Below are 6,667 nucleotides of genomic sequence, written 5' to 3' on the forward strand. Positions count from 1 at the left end.
CTTAAGAGGCGGCTAATGGATAGGAGTCGAGAGGTGGAAAGTGTGTGCGTGTGCGTGGGTGCGTGTGTGTGCGTGTGTGCGTGTGTGTGTGTGTTTGTGTGTGCGTGTGTGTGTGTCCATTCGGCTTGCAGAGATAAGAACACGGCCGTGGCAAGAAGTCCCTGCCTGTCGTAAAAGGAGAATAATGGGTAGAAGTCGAGAGGTGAATAGTGTATGTGTGCTTGCGTGTGTGTGTTTGTGTGTGAGTGTGTGTGCGTGTCCTTTCGGCTCGCAGAGATAAGAATGCGTTCGTTGCAAGAAGGCTCTGCCTGTCTTAAGAGGCGACTAATGGGTAGGAGTCGAGAGGTGAAGAGTGTATGTGCGTGTGTGCGTGTGTGTGTGCGTGTGTGAGTATGTGTGTATGTCCGTTCGGCTTGCAGAGATAAGAACACGGCGTGGCAAGAAGTCCCTGCCTATCGTAAGAGGCGACTAATAGGTAGGAGTCGAGAGGTGAAGAATGTATGTGTGTGTGCGTGTGGGCGTGTTTGTGTGTGTCCGGTCGGCTCGCTGAAATGAGAACACGGCGTGGCAAGAAGGCCCTGCCTGTCGTAAGAGGCGACTAATGGGTAGGAGTCGAGAGGTGAAGAGTGTATGTGTGTGTGTACGTGTGTGCGTGTGTGTGTGCGTGTGTGAGTATGTGTGTGTGTCCGTTCGGCTTGCAGAGATAAGAATACGTCCGTGGCAAGAAGGTCATGCCTGTCTTAAGAGGCGACTAATGGATAGGAGTCGAAAGGTGGAGAGTGTATATGTGTGTGTGCGCGTGTGTGCGTGCGTGTGTGTGTGTGTTCTTGTATGTGTGTGTGTGAGTATGTGTGTCCGGTCGGCTCGCAGAGATAAGAACATGGCCGTGGCAGGAAGGCCCTGCCTGTCGTAAGAGGCGACTAATGGGTAGGGGTCGAGAGGTGAAGAGTGTATGTGTGTGTGTGCGTGTGTGCGTGTGTGTGCGTGTGTGAGTGTGTGTGTATGTGTGTGTGTCCGTCTGGCTTGCAGAGGTAAGAATACGGCCAAGGCAAGAAGACCCTGCCAGTTGTAAGGGGCGACTAATAGGTAGGAGTCGAGAGGTGAAGAGTGTATGTGTGTGTGCGTGTGTGCGTGTGTGTGTGCGTGTGTGAGTATGTGTGTGTGTCCGTTCGGCTTGCAGAGATAAGAACACGGCCGTGGCAAGAAGTCCCTGCCTATCGTAAGAGGCGACTAATAGGTAGGAGTCGAGAGGTGAAGAATGTATGTGTGTGTGCGTGCGGGCGTGTTTGTGTGTGTGTGAGTGTATGTGTGTGTGCGTGTGTGCGTGCGTGTGTGTGTGTTTGTGAGTGTGTGTGTATGTATGTGTGTGTGTCCCTTCGGCTCGCAGAGATAAGAAAACAGCCGTGGCAAGAAAGCGATGCAAATCGTACGGGGCGACTAATGGATAGGAGTCGAGAGGCGAAGAGTGGGCGACTAATATGTAGGAGTCGAGAGGTGAAAAGAGTATGTGTGTGTGCGTGTGTGCGTGTGTGTGTGCGTGTGTGAGTATGTGTGTGTGTTAGTTCGGCTTGCAGAGATAAAAACACGACCGAGGCAAGAAGGCCCTGCCTATCGTAAGAGGCGACTAATAGGTAGGAGTCGAGAGGTGAAGAATGTATGTGTGTGTGCGTGTGGGCGTGTTTGTGTGTGTGTGAGTGTATGTGTGTGTGCGTGTGTGCGTGCGTGTGTGTGTGTGTTTGTGAGTGTGTGTGTGTATGTATGTGTGTGTGTCCCTTCGGCTCGCAGAGATAAGAAAACAGCCGTGGCAAGAAATCGATGCAAATCGTACGGGGCGACTAATGGATAGGAGTCGAGAGGCGAAGAGTGGGCGACTAATAAGTAGAAGTCGAGAGGTGAAAAGTGTATGTGTGTGTGCGTGTGTGCGTGTGTGTGTGCGTGTGTGAGTATGTGTGTGTGTCCGTTCGGCTTGCAGTGATAAGAACACGGCCAAGGCAAGAAGGCCCTGCCTATCGTAAGAGGCGACTAATAGGTAGGAGTCGAGAGGTGAAGAATGTATGTGTGTGTGCGTGTGGGCGTGTGAACAAATTCCCTTCGTTGGCTCAGTGAAGATGTTCGTTCTGTTGTAATGGAAACACCAAATAATAGTAGCAGAGTTTATTGTTGAGACGTACACTATGGGTGTAGACCCGGGATTACTTTGAGTAGAGACTGATGAAGTTGATCGTTGAAGACTATATGTTCGTTGAGTGAATATTGATTGAATGCTTCTCTAGTCAAGAGATATTAGTTTTATATAAATTCTATTTGGGTCAATATTTTTCGCGTACCTAGCGTGATATGTGTATTTAATTTATGTAAATTGTTTAACTTTGTCAGTACTTTTGACTGATGTCCAAATTATTATTTATAATTGACCAAATGTGTATGTAACCTAATTAACTACGTGTGTGTATTTAATAACAAATAGATTCATTCGGTCTACTGGGTGATAAAATTATACTGTCCAATTTCGGATATGAATTCTGAAGATTTGATATTGGTCATACTGCGGAATCGGGCAATCTGGCCCAAGTGTCAATACTCAAAGTTTACATATAAGTATTACATAACATAGTAAAATTCAAACATGATAAATTATAAATAGTTTAAGAATAATCAATAATCTTCCAACCGTACCCTAGCTATCAATGTCCGACTCTATCTCTAGATTAAAATTAGGGCAATTGGATGAAAATGTGGAAAGTGGGATGTCAACTTGGGAAGTCGACCGTACATTGTTGTGCCGATTACTAACTAATACAGGTACTTCCTGTTCGTTAGTCTGAGTTTGTGGATTCCCTGAACGACATAGTCGTGCAACAGGACGGTACTTCCATAACGTGAGAATCCCAATTATTACCATTATAGTAATGATCCCGGTGGCCACAAAATAATGCCAATTAGATTCATGAATCGATCGCCACTGCGTATGCGTCATTTCTTGTTCCAGACTCTCCTCCTCAAGTAACACATGACGTAGCTCTCCTCCTGGTATGTCAAGGTAGGTGTTTAGAGGCGTGTTAAACTTGCGGGGTGTCCTCGCCACCAGTTGGGTCACGGGAGTGATTGGCGACTTCAGGTAACTCGTCACTGCTCTGTCAACCCCACTGCTAGTGGGGAGTAATGTAATATTTTTCGTTTGGGCGATACATTTGGGTGAAAGCTTCAGGGATGTGACTCGTTCCAGTACTCTTTCGCTCCGATTTCCATCGCAAATAATGGATATGTGTATCGTGACTGGCGTGATAACTAGCCAGAGGTTGGGAGTACCCATCTTACTCCATTGAGCTGTCTGTATTGTCCTGGCTACCACTGGACATGTGCTATTCTTAGATCGCTCATAAATTTCTTCTAGTATGCAGTTTGGTTGGGTATCCATGTTTCTTATAGCCGTTGGTGAGCACGCTATCTGCGCCTTTGTCAACAGTAAGCACCTTTCTCTATCTTCCGTGGTCAATTCGAAGTAGTGCAGTGTGTTATAATCTACGACCAGTAGATTCCTTGGGGCGACAAATGTGCGCAACACCGACCCCTCAACGTTAAGTGGTATGGCCGTGACTTTGAGCATGCTGTACTTATTTTTCCCTGTCACTATGAAGTAGCCGATGACTGTTATATATCTGTCGTCATGACTGACTTCTGTTTCTATAATGGGTTGTCGTCGTATTTCGACCCCTTGAGGCAGTATCTGCCCTGCTTTCCCTATTAATTTGGTTATTTCACCCGGTTTCACTATATCAATGAAGTGTCCGTGGTTATAGTGAAGGTTTAATATTCCCTCGTAAAATTGAGTATATTCGTTTATGAAGTCCATAACTTGTAATGCTATCGTTTGTATTCGTAACGTGCTATATTCGGTTTCTAGTTTTTGTGCTTTGTCTTCTACTTCGTTAAGTCCTTTAGATATTTCTTGTAGACCTGTGATTAGTGCTTTGTTAAACTTGTTCATTTGCTCGTTTATCCTGTTCTCTGTGTGATTGATTGATGTTATTGTTTCTAACATTATCTTCGCCTGGTGCTGTGATCCCTTTATTAGCTCCTTTTGGTTATTATCTAATGCTTCAATGTTACTGTAGGCTTCGTCATTGACTCCAAATACTGAGGTTAATATTGTTCCTAATATTCCTCTTCTTTCCCTTCCTTTTATTTCTACTGTCAGCCCCTCGCTTACTGACTCCGCCTTTCTTTGTCCTTCCTCCAATTTCTCTATTATATCCTTACAATTCACGATTTTTATCTCATGACACAGTTCTCGTACGCCTTGTATCATATTTCCTATTAGTTGGTGCTCTGTTCGAATTCTTCCTTTTTCGAGTAACACCTTTATTCGAAATGTTCCCTGGTCTATGACGACCTCTCCAAGGTCTTCTGTGAAAAATCCTGGTACCGGATTATATATTTTATACGGTTCTGCCTTTATGGGTTTTAACATCGTTAAAAACATTATAGCTACTAGTATTTTCTTCCATCTTAGTGCTGCTGCCTTTTTCGGCTTTTCCTGTTTCTCTTCTTCCAGTCGTATTAGCTTATGTATGGGTCTTTTAGTCAGTTTCCCGTTTGCCTTTCTCACTGTTACTACTCTGGTTAATCCCTCCGCTCCAGGGTGTGTTTCTGTTACCCTCGCTAATGGCCATCTGCCTGGAGGTGTATCCTCTTCTTTTTTTATAACTATTTCTTTTTCTTTTATGTTAGGGTGCGCCTTATGCCATCTATTTCTCTGTTGTAATTGGTGCAGGTATTCCTGTTTCCAAATTTTCCAGAAGTCTCTTTTTATTTTCTCCACTAATCTCCACCTCGTCGGCATCTTCAAATAAGTCGTAAGCTCTTCTTCCCGATTTGGTGATATAATTTCTCTCCCTATAAGGAAGTGAGCTGGTGTCAGGGCTATTTTCCCTTCAGGGTCTTCTGATGACCCACATAATGGTCTCGAGTTCATACATGCTTCTATTTGTGCCAGCACCGTACTCAATTCTTCATATGTTAGAACTGTTTCATCGATGATTCTTTTCAAGTGATATTTCATTATTCGCACTGCGCTCTCCCATAATCCTCCGAAATGTGGTGCATATGCAGGTATGACATGCCACTGGGTACCTAGTGCCCGTAATCCTTGTTTTATCTCGTCATCTATTTTTTGATTTTCTTTTTTCAACAAATTTGCTGTTCCTACGAATGTGGTTCCGTTATCGCTGTATACGTTGTTGCACTGTCCTCTGCGTGCCGTAAATCTCTTGAACGCTGCGATGAAAGCATCCGTAGACATATCGCTTACTACCTCAAGGTGTACTGCCTTCGTTGACAGACACACAAATACTGAGATGTAGCCCTTATAGCTCCTCTGTCCTCTGCCTCTCGTGGTACTTATTTTTATTGGCCCGGCATAATCTATCCCTGTGTTAGTAAAGGGATGACTCGGGTTCACTCTGTCTTTCGGTAGATCTCCCATTAATTGTTGTGCTGCTTGGCTTTTATACCTCCTGCACCTTAAACATTTTGCTAGATGATCTTTCACGGTTCTTCTGCCGTTGATTATCCAGTATTTCCTTTTTATGTACTGTAGTGTTTGTTGTAATCCGCTATGTAGATTTCTTGCGTGACTATCTGTTATAAGTAACTTTGTTAATGCACTATCCTTTGGCAAAATTATCGGATGTTTTTCTCCGTACTTTAGATTCGTGTGTCTCAGTCTTCCGGTGACTCTTAGAATTCCTTGTCTATCCAGGAATGGTACCAATGACGGTAATTTATTTTTCTTGTCTAATTGCTGTTTCTTCTCCAGCTTATTTATTTCTTGTTTGAAGTAGGCGTGCTGTGTGTGCTTTATCACCTTTAATAGCGTTTCCTCTAATTCTTGGACTGTAATCTGACTTTGTCCATTGTCCTTCTTTTTTCTGCATTTGTCTGCAAATCTCCTACAATATGAAAGTACTCTTCTCATTCTTTCTAAATTTGAGAATCTCTCGCATATGTCCTCCTTTATCGTTGTCGTGTGCACCGTTATTTTCGTTTTGACTTCCTCCTCATTTGTCTCTGGTATTTCTTCTGATTCCTGAGTTAAAGTTTTGTTACTAGTCAGCCAAGTTGGTCCCTTCCACCATAGCTCTGCTTCTAATAATTCTGATGCGGTACTTCCACGTGAGAGGATGTCCGCTGGATTTTCCTTTGTATCTACCTTATGCCAATTTTTCGGTCCTATAACGCGTCTTATTTCCTCTACTCTGTTGGCGACGAACATTTTCCACCTTTTTGATGATCCCCTTATCCAAGCCAGGGTTATCGTTGAGTCCGACCATGCATATACCTCAATGTTTTCCCTGTTCAATGCTTGTAGGGTTTTCTTCATTAAATTTGCTAGTAGTACCGCGGCACACAGCTCGAGCCTCGGTAACGTCGTTTTCCCTTTCAATGGTGCGACTTTCGATTTTGCTATCATTAGATTCGTTTTAATTTCTGGGCCTAATACCCTTGAGTAGATTACCGCTCCATATCCTTTCATAGACGCATCTGCAAATCCATGTAGTTCTACTCTGTTTATCTTGCTTAAGTTGTTCCACCTGGGCAATGTTATTTTCTCCAGATTTACTAATTGCGCCTGGTATGTATTCCACCTGCTTTGTTGGTTGCTAGT

This window comes from Diabrotica undecimpunctata, unplaced genomic scaffold (assembly GCF_040954645.1).
Source record: "Diabrotica undecimpunctata isolate CICGRU unplaced genomic scaffold, icDiaUnde3 ctg00000573.1, whole genome shotgun sequence".
NCBI classification, from domain to species: domain Eukaryota; kingdom Metazoa; phylum Arthropoda; class Insecta; order Coleoptera; family Chrysomelidae; genus Diabrotica; species Diabrotica undecimpunctata.